Source organism: Chlorocebus sabaeus, chromosome 14, assembly GCF_047675955.1.
Source record: "Chlorocebus sabaeus isolate Y175 chromosome 14, mChlSab1.0.hap1, whole genome shotgun sequence".
Lineage (NCBI taxonomy): Eukaryota > Metazoa > Chordata > Mammalia > Primates > Cercopithecidae > Chlorocebus > Chlorocebus sabaeus.
This window is the reverse complement of record NC_132917.1, coordinates 8,320,098-8,333,263: the sequence shown is the minus strand read 5'-3', so window position 1 is coordinate 8,333,263 and position 13,166 is coordinate 8,320,098. Positions and strand designations below refer to the sequence as shown.

At 47.3% G+C, this 13,166-nt stretch overlaps 1 long non-coding RNA gene across 10 annotated transcripts in view; it reads left to right on the top strand.

Moving 5' to 3' along the window:
* The window catches only part of LOC103220861 (uncharacterized), a 246,582-nt gene that overhangs the window by 183,079 nt on the left and 50,337 nt on the right, over window positions 1-13,166 (top strand). For all 10 annotated transcript variants that reach the window (XR_012095191.1, XR_012095192.1, XR_012095195.1 and 7 more), the window contains one exon: window positions 6,500-6,638. This is a non-coding gene — a long non-coding RNA (uncharacterized lncRNA). The remainder of the gene's footprint in view (window positions 1-6,499; window positions 6,639-13,166) is intronic.

Here is a 13,166-nt window from a genome sequence, read left to right as displayed (position 1 = left end):
GCTTCAGAGGGTCAGAGCATGACACTCTGAGAGGCTGCCACAGGGATCCGGTGGGGAGAGCAAGAGAGCTTCCAGGAGGAAATGATGCTGAACCGAGATCTGGAGGACAGATATGAGCTAAGGGGGAAAGTGGTCAGGAAAAGGTGATCTCAGCCAAGAGAGGAGCCTCGACAAAAGTCCTGTGGTCGGAGGGGGAAGATGGGGGATGCAAGGCCAGTGTGTCTGAAGGGCAGAGTAAGTGGCAGGGACCAGAATGCACAGGGTCATGTAGGTCAAGTTCAGAAGCTGTGTTTTAAGAGCTACAGAAAGCCAGTGACAGGCTTCAAGATGTGTGTATGTGCATGTACGTGTGTGCATGTACGTGTGTGTACATGTATGTGTACACATGTATGCATGTGTGCATGTACATGTGTGCAAGTGTATGTGTGCATGTACGTGTGTGTGCATGTATGTATGTGCATGTGTGCATGTGTGTGCATGTACATGTGTACATGTATGTGTATGCATGTGTGCATGTGTGCATGTACGTGTGTGTGTGCGCATGTACATGTGTGTGTGTATGTGTGTAGGTAGGCTGGGTGAGGACGAGAGAGTGTGATGTGATGCATGGTTGGTAGAATCACTGTGGCCGCAGGTAAGAGAGAGCTGAGGGGAGGCAGGCACATCTGGCAGGAGTCTCCTCAGCTATCTAGGTTAGAGGTAATGGTAACTTGTGCAAAGGTGGTGGTCTAGGATTGGAGAGAAGTGGATGGATTTGAAGATGTTTGGAAGTCAAGCTCAGGACTATTTCATGGTTGGATTATGGGCAGCTGGGAAGTGAGGGATAAAAGAGACCTGTGGGCTCCGACTCCAGAAGTGGATAAATGTGGGGCCAATGGGGCCACCCCTGACCAAACCTGGGAGACCTGGAAGAGGACAAGGATTCAGAGAGGGAGATTAGGAGTTTGGGTTAAGTGTTGGGTGTTTACTGAATTGCCTTTGAGAGACCCTAAAGAAGAGGACCTGGGCTTGAACCTTGAGTCGCTGCAGCACTGACTGGCTTGGAGAAGATCAGTGAAGGCTGCAGACAAGGCCAGGCCGGTGAGGTAGCCACTGGACAGAGTAAAAGAGGGTTTCTCAGAGGGAAATGTGGTCCACAGTGTTGAATGCCACCGGGAAGTTAAGTGAGATGAGGGAGAGAAATTTGGGGTTGGAGGTAGAGATACTGAGAACTTTGGCCATTTTCGATCATACTAGGACTTTATACAACACAATGATCAGGTCATATCAGAAAAGACTGCTTCTGATGGAGACGGGATTAAATAAGACAACCTCAGCAAAGTGCTGGTATATTGGAAACACTCAACACTCACGCATAGAGAATTATCTGCCTCTTGTTTCTACAAGAAAGAGGATTTGTAGTAGGTTTCTGCCAGGTCTGTTCACCTTGGCCCTGTGGACATCCTGGGCTGCATGATTCCTGCCTGGGGTGTGCTGTGCATTGCGGAATGTCCAGCAGCATCCCTGGCCTTATCCAGTGGCTTGTATCCACGCCAATACATGCCCCCAAGATGTGACACAAAAAGTAACATTGACATATGTCTCTGGGAAGGAGGCGCAAAATTGCCCCCAGTTTATTTAAACCACTGGTTTCAAGAAAATAATTTTTAGAAGTAAAATTAATAGATTCACTTTTTGGTTATTTTTTAAAGAGCTGTAAGGGCATGGCACCCTTGGTATGTCTATTATATTACAAACATAAGTCATGGGCCATGGAGAAAATCATTGCTTGAGTATCTGAACATCCTAATTGCCAGCAAATATGCAGCTACTCTTAGAAACAAAACCAAGATTGTGGAAGTGCTGACTCCAGATGTTTCCTAATTCTCTCGGAAGAATGAAAGCTTATAATTGATGCCACGCAGGAGAGAGAAGCCAGTTCTCCCCGGGGATGGCACAATCCATACCTGGGGGGCACGGTCTGCCAAATGACACCCCCATTTGGGACTTATACTTTGCAACGCAATTCTGTTAATATTTATAGAGAGACTTAATGCCCTTTGATATGAGAAATACATCTAAATGAACTTCACTAACAGGATGGTGCCCTATCTCCCAAAACGTATAATCTCCTTTTTGGGGCTGGCAAAGTTTGCAAAATAAATCTCATCCAGTGCCACACACTGACTGCAGAATTTATCTCTGACACCCTGTACCACTGAAATGCTTAACGCCTTATAGCTGACTTCAGCAAACACATTTAGCAACCTAGTTAAAACCAAATAGTGTTATAGAGATGCTGTAACTTCTTTTTTAAGTTACAGCAGGACAGATTTAGGAAGGCAGACAATAAAAGTCCTGTGGTTGCTCATGGACTCTACGTTGCTGTGGAACATTAATGCGAGCACGCCAACCTAAGTGGCAGCCCGGGACAATTGGGCTTTCAGAATCCAGAGATCTTTTCACTCAGCTCTCCTCTGTGCCAGAGCAAAAGTCACTTCAGTGTCCTGTTATACTGTATGGTTTTGCAGGGACATGCATTGAATTATGATTTTTTTTCCTAAATAAACTATAGCGAGAATTTCCCTATTAGGCTCTGATGGGATGCTCTGAGGAAGGATGGCCTGGATGGGTGTTTTTCCCGGAATGGGAGCTGCAGACCCTTCAGGTGGACAGCTTACACAGTGAAGCTCTTGCACCCCTCAATGAGCAATCGCATTGCCTTGTCTTTCTTCTTGTTAGTTTAAAGAAGCCTTTCCCTTTCGTAGTACAAGGTGTACACTTGAGCTAGTAGCTTATAGTTCAATTTCTTTCTTTTTTCTTTTGGTGACAGAGTCTTGCTCTGTTGCCTAGGCTGGAGTACACTGGCACTTGGCTCACTGCAACCTCTGCCTCCTGGGCTCAAACGATTCTCCTGCCTCTGCCTCCTGAGTAGCTGGGATTACAGATGTGTGCCACCATGCCTGGCTACTTTTTGTAGTTTTAGTAGGGATGAGGTTTCACCATGTCGACCAGACTGGTCTCGAACTCCTAACCTCAGGTGATCTGCCTGTCTCAGCCTCTCAAAGTGCTGGGATTACAGGTGTGAGCCACTGTGTCCAGCCTCATAGCTCAATTTCTGTGTGGCTTCAGCCTCAGTATGTTAGAAACAGAACATTCTGTATGGAAATCATGGGGAATCTGCTGTAGGATTAAAGGCAGAATAGCGAAAGAGAGGTGGAAGGAAAGGAGGAACGGAAGGAAAAAGAAGGGGAGAGAAGGGAAAGGAACAGAAGGGAAAGGGGAGTAGGATAGAGGAGGGAAAGCAGTAGAAAGGATTCGTGTTTTACAAACCTCTACTTTGCAGCTGCTGCCCAGCCTAGGCGGACTTCTTCACATGTCTCTAGACTGGCATTCCAGAAATTGTCCTCATTCTCACGAGGACAGCAGTAACTCCCTCATGGGGTTGTCGGGACCAGGTGGGACACGAATTAATGGTCTTTTGGGAAAGCTGTTGTGATTCTGGGAATACCAGGATTTCTCTCTGGAAGGAAGGGCTCCTTTCAACAGTGAAGCCTTAGACAGCCTCACAAACCTGAGGCCCACGGAGATGGTGTGACTTGCCCAAAGCCACACGCTACGTAGAAGCAGGTAGGAGGAATGAGGACCCGCGCTATAGACTCATCACAATAACACCTTGGGTTGGTGATTCGGTGTGGCCTCCCTAAAAGACAAAATGACAAGGGAACTCTAGGGCCGGCTGGCCATGCTGAGACAGCCAGACCTGGGAGCTCAGCCCGTCCACTGGTGTTGCGGCTGTGCAGCTGGCCTTCCCCATGGGTTCCCTGGGACTGGCCTGAGACAGAATTATGAGGTGGCAATGCTGCCTCTTCTGTACCCCCAGTGAGCTACCCACATCCCCCTGTTCCCTATTCTCCCATCAATCTTTGCCTTAGAGATATCAGTTATTCGCGCCTTTGGGAGAGTTTAGGCCAGTTACTCCTCTGGGAGGCATTTGCACAGGAAGCCTTCCTCTGCATTTTCGTTCCTGCCATTGTTGTGAGCCTGGGAGAGCAGCCTTAGGGAGGTCCTCTGTGTAAGGTGCTGGGCAGGAGGAAGGTGAAGGGCAGGTGATCTCTGAGAAGCAGCAAGAGGCCCTGAAGCTCCCAAGCCCGGCTTCCCTGTGGCTCCCCCTTCTTCCTTCTCTCCTGCCTGACCTCATCAACTTCCCCTCAAACAGACCTGGCAGCTGGAGACCCTCAGAAGGCTGGGTCTGAGCTCTTAGCCTGCAGAGGGGGAAGGGAGCCTGCAGAGGGGGAAGGGAGCCTGCAGAGGGGGAAGGGAGCCTGCAGAGGGGGAAGGGAGCTGTGGGAGTGTTTCTGTTTCTGGAAGCTTGGTTCCCTTGGGAGCTTCTGACAAAGGACCATGCATTGTATTCCATGGCTTCTCAAAGAAAGGCCACCCCACAGGCAGGCTGGTCACCCAGGAACAATGAGGTTGTCACCCTGCTTTTTCTGTGGATCAGCTGTTGGAGCAAAAGCGCGGGAAGGTGTTGTCAGCGTACAAAGTGATTTCCAAAGAAAGCCTTCACTTCGCATTTCTACATTCACAACAGTAAGCCTGTTTCAAGGGAGAGCCTCTTCGCTTTGCAAATGTGAATTTCTTGTAGAGAAACTTCCAATTTGTCAGGTCCCTTCATTCCGGGTGTCTTCACTATTTTCAAGGAATTTTTAAAAATTGGCAAATATTTATTGAGCATCTAATACAGGCTACCTATCATGGGAACCCAAAGGAGGGTGAGACAAAGGAGGTCCACAGGCAGTGCCTTCTCCAGCAGAGCCAGGAGGCCAGAAGCCCCTCGAGGGGGTACTAAGCCGCAGGCCTGAAGCCGTGCAGCTCTGAAGCTCCAGAGCCAGGTGTCTCCCTGCTGCCCCCACTATGGGGAATGGAGATGTGAGATCCTGGAACTCAGTTGCATCCAACCCAATTTCTTTAGGCCTAGCCAGGGTCCAAGCTCCAGGGCTAGGCCTGCGGGGTCCAGTCAACTCAAAGACCTGGAATCCTAGACAGACGCGGCTCACTCACTCACTGAGCTGCCTGGGGACACCACTGGCATTTAAACCACGGCTACCTCATTGTGAGTTGCTTATGCTAGGCTTCAGTGTAGCTTTCCTTTGGATTAGAAATCCCATGAAGGCAAGACTGTGCACAGAAACAGGTGCACTTCAGAACTAACGTGCACAGCTTCCTGTTTTGCCTGCAAAGAAAGAGAACTTACTTTTCCCGCCATATTTTTTTAAATTTGCACCGTATCGGTTTCCATCTTAGAATCTGCAATTGTTTTAGCCTCAGAATAGTCTTGTACTCCTTGAAGTCCCTGGAGCTTCCCAGAAGCCTGATTCTCCTTCTCCTCAGTTGGTAACTGGGATCTGAGATTTGTTACATGGAGTCTATGATGGAACTTACATGAACGTGTTGATGTCTGTGCTCCAGAATCATTGCAGAACGATGCCCCGGGCCACTCAAGCTTAGGTAGCAGGACAGGTGGTCCTGGGGAGGGTGGCAGGCCCTTCAGCTCATACGTGCTGCTGGTGCTATGTGGCCATCACACCAGTTCTTCAATAAACAGCTCCTCAAGTTGCCCTCCACACATATTTCTCAATGGCATCATTATCTTTCCAGTGACAGTGACAGGAATTTGGAACCTGGGAGCTTCTTAGCATCTCCTTCACACTCTGCCTCTGAGCAGCTGGGAATCCTGGCCCCTCCATTCTTCTGCCTGCTCGCCTCCCTGAGCCAGGGCACTGAGTTAGCATTCATGGTCTGTTAGTGGCTTGCAAAGCAGAGCAGATGGACAGACGTGCTTGGGCAGCCTATTGATCAGCCCTCGGTGTGACCTGCCCAGACCTGGTTCTGTTCCAAGCACTGATCATGTGGGCAAGGTGTGTGCAAGGCCTGGAAAACAGCAGTGGCCAAGTGTGAGGTGCTGGACCAAGTCCCTTGAGGAGAGCAGGGCCAGGAGGACTCCGGTCAGAGCCTCTCCTCATGCTGTCTTGAGGTGTCCCACTGGCTCACAGGAACCTCCTGGGCAGGAAATGTCTGCATTTGACCCTGCAGGCCTAGCCTTGGAGCTTGGACCCTGGTTGGGCCTGAAGGAATTAAGTTGGATTGAACTGGGTTCCAGGACCTTACATTTCCATTCCCTGTAGTGGGGGGTAGGGAGGAGACCCCCCAGTTCTGGAGCGTCAGATCTGCAAGGCCTCGGGCCTCTGGCTCAACACCCCCTTGAGGGGCTTCTGATCTCCTGGCTTTGCTGGAGAAGGCATGGCCCGTGGACCTCCTGCATTCCCGAGGCAGGCTGCATCGCTAGCATTTGGAGGCTGGCGGAGGCTGGACGATTCCTAACCAAAGATGCTGTCGGTGTCTTCCGATGGAACATGCCTTTCTTTGCCTAGTAGGTGTTATTCACAGGGATCTTTTAGTTAAGCAAATTTGCCTAGGCCCCCTGTGGGGTCATATTTTTCTTTATTTTTTGTTTCAGGAGTCCTTAATTCCCCTCAGCACTGTTTGAGGTGAGCAACTACAACTACACAAGACAAAGACGAAAGACTTTTTCAGCTCAAAAATCCTGTGATTCTTTGATTCTAAGAAGAGATTTTCTGACAAGGAGTTTGCCTAAGGTAAGAGAATCCTGACTGCCCAGGATATTACAGTCACTAGGTGGTTTCCTGGGCAGGCTGGGCCCCCGCTGGGACCCCACACGTTAGCTCTTTTTGGGAGGGAGGCCCGTTCTTAAACTTCCTCAACACCTTCCTTCCCGCAGTGTCCACACGGCTTGTGTCTCCTCCCAGTTGCTGGCCTGCCGGCATGTGGGCTGCCTGTGGAGAGGGGCCCGTAGGCTTGTGTTGTGAATGACGTCTGCAGGGCATGGGGTTGACTTTGAAGAAGGTGTGATCCTAAGTTGTGTTTGACCTGAGCTCCTGTCACCCCTGAAGGCAGCAGAGGATGTCCCGACGGTGACCCAGGAGGACGGCTTCCTGAGCCCGTTGCACAGAAGGGCTTTCGTGATTGGTTTGCCCCGCTGTGATGTTTTTTCCCTACCTTTGAAGGCCTAGATTGGGTTTCCCATTTTGTGGCCCTTTGGAAGGGCCAATGGCTCCCTGTTTGACAGGCTGCCCTGAGCAGCAGGTGCTCCGTTTAGACCCAGGCTGCCCCCATCCCAGCTCTGATCTGACTCTCAGCTCTGTGGCTCCATTCAGGCTTTGCTGATGGTGGCATCAAATGATCTCTGAGCCACCTCCACGTTGGCTCTGACTAAGGCAACTGGTGATCTTGTCTTGCTGTTTGCAATATTTGAAGACAAAAAACAGAACTTGTGCTGCATTCTTAAGAAAGATGAGACAACCATTCCTGTACCTTACTCTTACTCTTAGATATCTGTATGAAGAAGCCCTGATGGGTGCATGCAAGCTAGGGAGCATCAAGGCTCCCACAGCATGAGCACCAGCTGACCCCTGACCTCGTTGTCATCTGTTGCTCTGTTTGTGGCTCTGAAATCTGGGCAACCTGAGCCAGCTCGTGTATTCCTTACCCTTGTGCTTTTGCACTGCCCATCCCCGTCCCCTAGAACTCCCTCCAGTACAGTCTGCCCCACCTCATCCCATCCCATGCCATCCCATCCCACCTCACCCCATCCCATCGCCCCATCCCACCCCATCCCATCCCATCTCACCTCACCCCATCCTATCACCCCATCCCACCCCATCCCATCCCATCTCACCTCACCCCATCCTATCCCATCACCCCATCCTATCACCCCATCCAATCCCATCACCCCATCCCACCCCATCCCTTCACCCCATCCCACCCCATCCCATCCCATCTCACCTCACCCCATCCTATCCCATCACCCCATCCCACCCCATCCCATCCCATCCCAACCCACACCACCCCATCCCATCACCCCATCCTACCCTATCCCAGCCTTTCCCATCCCACCCCATCCCATCCCATCTCACCTCACCCCATCCTATCCCATCACCCCATCCTATCACCCCATCCCATCACCCCATCCTACCCTATCTCAGCCTTTCCCATCCCACCCCATCCCATCCCATCTCACCTCACCCCATCCTATCCCATCACCCCATCCCACCCCATCCCATCACCCCATCCCACCCCATCCCATCCCATCCCAACCCACACCACCCCATCCCATCACCCCATCCTACCCTATCCCAGCCTTTCCCATCCCACCCCATCCCATCCCATCTCACCTAACCCCATCCTATCCCATCACCCCATCCTATCACCCCATCCCATCACCCCATCCTACCCTATCCCAGCCTTTCCCATCCCACCCCATCCCATCCCATCCTGCCCCACACCAGCCCTTCCCACCCCGTCCCATCCCATCCCATCCCACCCCATCTCACCCCATCCCAAGGTAGGTGTTCTTGGGCTGCTACTGAAATTCTCAGATTCTATCTTCTCACTTATAAAAGGCAAATTGGCAAAGTCATCCCCTTTGGCAGGTAAGTAAATGCGGAGGACATAGTCCACGTTAAATAAATGACAGCGACTGCTGTTTTGCTGGTTGTCATGCCCATGAGCAAGGCAGTACCTGTTCTCCCCACCAAGGACAATCCAACCCTGCTACCCAGGTCCTGTTCATGTCCTGAGCTCCTTCTCATACCTGCCACCGGATTTGGTTTTATATCCTACCTGGGCTTCAGGGGAGATAATTTAAAAAATCAGATTAGGTAAAATTGGAGTTGAATGGTAATGATAACTTCTCAGCTGCTTCAACCTCAGTTTCTGCCCTTTTTGAACTTGCCAAGGGGTGGGGGTGTCTTAACAGGCCCGCTCTGTGACTGTTACCACTGTTCCCATTTTAATGCAGCTATTTGTGTACTAGGTACCTCTCTCCCATGAAGCTGTGAACTACTTAAAGCACAATGAGGGAAGGAAGGAAGGAAGGAAGGAAGGAAGGAAGGAAGGAAGGAAGGAAGGAAAGAAGGCAGGCAGGCAGGAAGGAATAATTAATGAATAATACTGCATTCAGGAAACTAGACTCAGTGTTTTCAAAGTGACTCATACCCAGCCATCCTCTCCTTTGCCAGTTAGCATTGATAATCTTCAATTGCTCAACCACTTGTTTCTTTTAATTTTAACAATCTTACAGCTGAAGCTATCTAAGATTTATTCAGGAGAATATATTTTATAACACTCCCTTCTTCCTGTAAACATTGAAGGAAGGTTCGTGACGTGGATGCTTGGCTAAAATTTGAAGGTGCAAAAGGACTGCTCTGTTCCTATTTATGATGTGGGAATGACTTTCTTTCACCACCAGCCTGGGTGGAATTTAATGACTGACCAAGAGGGAAGTAATTCATTCTTCCTGTCATCCTATTTTATTCCCCTGCCCCCCTCCCTCATGCTCTCTTTTCCTGCTCAGTTCCTATTATGATCTTTCTTTGTCAAAGATGTTTCTCATGATTAAGTGCTTATGTCTTCTTCTCTCCAGCATATTTGTTTGGATAGATTTAGGACAAATAAAAAAGCTGAAAATTGCCTAGTTTCTGTTTTCTCTAGAGAGAAAACCCTGAAAGATTTTTAGCTTATGGCATTTGACCAGTTTCCACCACTGTAAGATGCTCTGGCTTTTAGTTCTATAACCCTCCAGAAGTCTAGATCTTTTTGACATTAAAGAAAACATGCACATTTTGAGTGAGCTACCGAGTTCCATCTAATTGTTTCCACTTTCCAGAGACTAAGGACAGAGGACCACTGGGAAGGCACATAAGGGAACAAAAGGGACTTTGACCCAGAGACTGGACCCTGAGTCTGTATGAAAGAGGAGGTGATGGTGTTACTAAGAATTTCTTGCTTTGAGCTAGTTTCATTCTGGGTGAAGTCTGTACTTGAAGTTCCTCTCCTAACCTAACGATGGTTACAGGTGGGGCCAAAGTTAATGAAGAACCTGGACTAACAGCCTCACCACCTTGGGTCACTTTCAGTAACCACCAAGCCTACCTGGAAGTGCAACTCTGGGTCATGTGGAAGTGAAAACTGCAGTGGTAGACATCCAATGTCTATTCTGGGGGCTCTGACTTGGTTCTCCGCTCACCTATCAGAAGGACTGGCTTGGCATGGACTTATTTAGTGTCTTTCTTTATGGAAGTCAAAAAGCCTTTATATGTAGCCTTGTCTTTCAGTTGTCCCAAGAAGCTCTATTGGCATTAGAAGCAAAGATATCTGCAACTAAAGTTTTCCATAACTTGCATTTTTGTCCCAGGTTTTATGGCCCTTAGCAGAACATCGCTGAGTCCTGCTCTTACGGCCAGAATACCGCAGTCTTAAAATCTGAGACCAGGGGCTTCTGATCAGGTAGGTTTGGGCCCCTGGCTCAAATCTTACCTGCTTTACCAGCAATAGATAGCAATTCCTGCCCCCTTTCTCCTCTGTCCTTCAGGAAGGGGAGGAGCTGAAGTTGAAACAGCTGAAAAGCTACAAAGAGTAGTCAACTGCTGTTTTTCCCAATTCTGTTTTTCTGATTATCTCTTCTGAGGTCCAGTTAAAACATAATGCAGGTTCGGTCAATTCTGCTTCTAAATCTCAGCCGTGAAGGAACCGGGAAGGTGCTCAGTAGCCACTATTAACAATTGTTCCTTACAACCACATGGTGGCACTGTTGAAGACCTGTCCTGCACAGCCTGGTGAACACACATCCATTGTATTGATGCCTTTGTTTTCTCCATTTCTGCATAAGCTGAGATGGTGGTCTATGGGTGGCCTCCCAGGGTGCAGTTCCACAGTTCATACAGATAGGCTTAGCCAAGCTTTCCCTGCCACAGGACACAGCGCTTGCATGGCTATGTTTAGGAGTTACCAGCACAAGCTATGCCAGGAGCAGCCCTTCTCAACAAGACTTCAGGCCTTATATTGAGTCCAAGCCAGCAAATAGACTCTCAGTGACTTCCTGGTGAATTCCTCTTGGGAATCTTGGGACAGGGACACTATTAGTCTTGACAGATTCTCAATTTTGAATTTCTGGGTCTGTCTGTTTTTTCCTAATAGGCTTTTGGCTTCTTCTACAAATTTTTCACCTCCCATCTTCTGTGACCAGTTCTTCATACCCAGGGGAGGAGATATTTGCTTTTGTTCTAATATGAAATGTTCATTAGATCACCAACTCCTATCCATCACTGCAGCCACACTTACACAACACTTCTTTGTCAGAATGGATGTATCAAGTTGCTTCAAAACCCATCTTTTTTGTTCAATGAAGAGTCAAGTGGTTGGTGAGGAGAAAATAGTTTTTGGCATTCAGCTACGAAAGACCCACAACCACTTAAAAAATTTTTATTTTTAATTTTTTTTAAGATGAAGTCTCACTTTATTGCCAAGGCTGCAGTATAGTGGTGCAATCTCCGCTCACTGCAATCTCCACCTCCCAGGTTCAAGTGATTCTCCTGCCTCAGCCTCCCTGAGTAATTGGGATTACAGGTGTGTGCCACCATGCCTGGCTAATTTGTTATATTTTTAGTAGAGACAGGTTTTGCCATTTTGGCCAGGCTGGTCTCGAACTCCTGACCTCCAGTGATCCACCTGCCTTGGCCTCCCAAAGTGCTGGGATTACAGGCATGAGCCACTGCACCTGGCCACAACCATTTAGAAAATTGTTTGAATGTAGCATTCATGATCTGTGAGCTATGGAAGCTTTAATTTCACTACAAACTATTCAATATAAGAAAGTCTCACTAGTTGTCTGGGCACAGTGGCTCACGCCTATAATCCCAGCACTTTGGGAGGCCAAGGTGGGCAGATCATCTGAGGTCAGGAGTTCAAGACCAGCCTGGCTAACATGGTGAAACCCCCATTTCTACTAAAAATACAAAAAATTAGCCAGGCATGGTGGTGTGTGCCTGCAATCCCAGCTACTTGGGAGGCTGAGGCAGGAGAATCACTTGAACCCAGGAGGCAGAGGTGAGATTGCATCATTGCACTCCAGCTTGGGCAACAAGAGTGAAATTTCATCTCAAAAACAACAACAACAACAACAACAACAACAAAAACAACAAAAACAACAAAAAAGTCTCACAGGTCATTTACTGGTAAATTGACCTATATTTCTAAAATTCGAAAAGTGGTTTCTAAAATTTAAGCAATTTCTTTCAGAAAAATAAGTTCTTCAAAATTTGGGGGAATATTTTTAAAATGATTTTAAAATTTCTATTATTAAAAAGTAATCGATGTTAAAAATAATTTTTAAAAAGGGTTAAAATCATGACTTATACAAACACGAATGAATGACTAGCAAAGCTTTACTTTAACTCATTTATTAATAAAAGAACCAATAAGATATTACTACCAGTTCAAAAGCGAATTTAAAATATACATACATAGAAAATCAGAGACACTTTAGTGAATTTACAAATAGATGCAAAACTGGTCAATAACTCCAGAGAAATAATCAAGTGCATCACCACCAAACAAAATTTGCATTTCTGTGGACACAAATCACCTGCATTACTATCAGTTTTCTACAGTTTACAGTTGTAAAATAGCTCAAAGACAAGGAAAGTTAGTGAAAACTTGGAAGGGTGAACTAGGCAAGAGAGACTACAGTCTTTTTTTTCTGGTCCATTTCAAAGTCTTACACAATTTTTATAGACACTTTCTAGATTCTAAGTTCAAAGAAGGCATAATGGATAGCTAGTAGAACATCTTAACAATGATCTCTTCCTTTCACCTTATGCAAAAATTAACTCAAGATGGATTAAAGACTTAAATGTAAGACCTAAAAACCATAAAAGCCATAGAAGAAAACCTAGGCAATACCATTCAGGACATAGGCATGGGCAAGGGCTTCATGACTAAAACACCAAAAGCAATGCCAACAAAAGTCAAAATAGACAAATGGGATCTAATTAAACTAAAGAGCTTCTGCACAGCAAAAGAAACTATCATCAGAGTGAACAGGCAACCTACAGAAGGGGAGAAAATTTTTGCGATCTATCCATCTGACAAAGGGCTAATATCCAGAATCTGCAAGAACTTAAATAAATTTACAAGAAAAAAACAACCCCATGAAAAAGTGGGCAAAGGATATGAATAGACACTTCTCTAAAGAAGACATTTATGCAGCCAACAAACATGAAAAAAAGCTCATCATCACTGGTCATTAGAGAAATGCAAATCAAAAC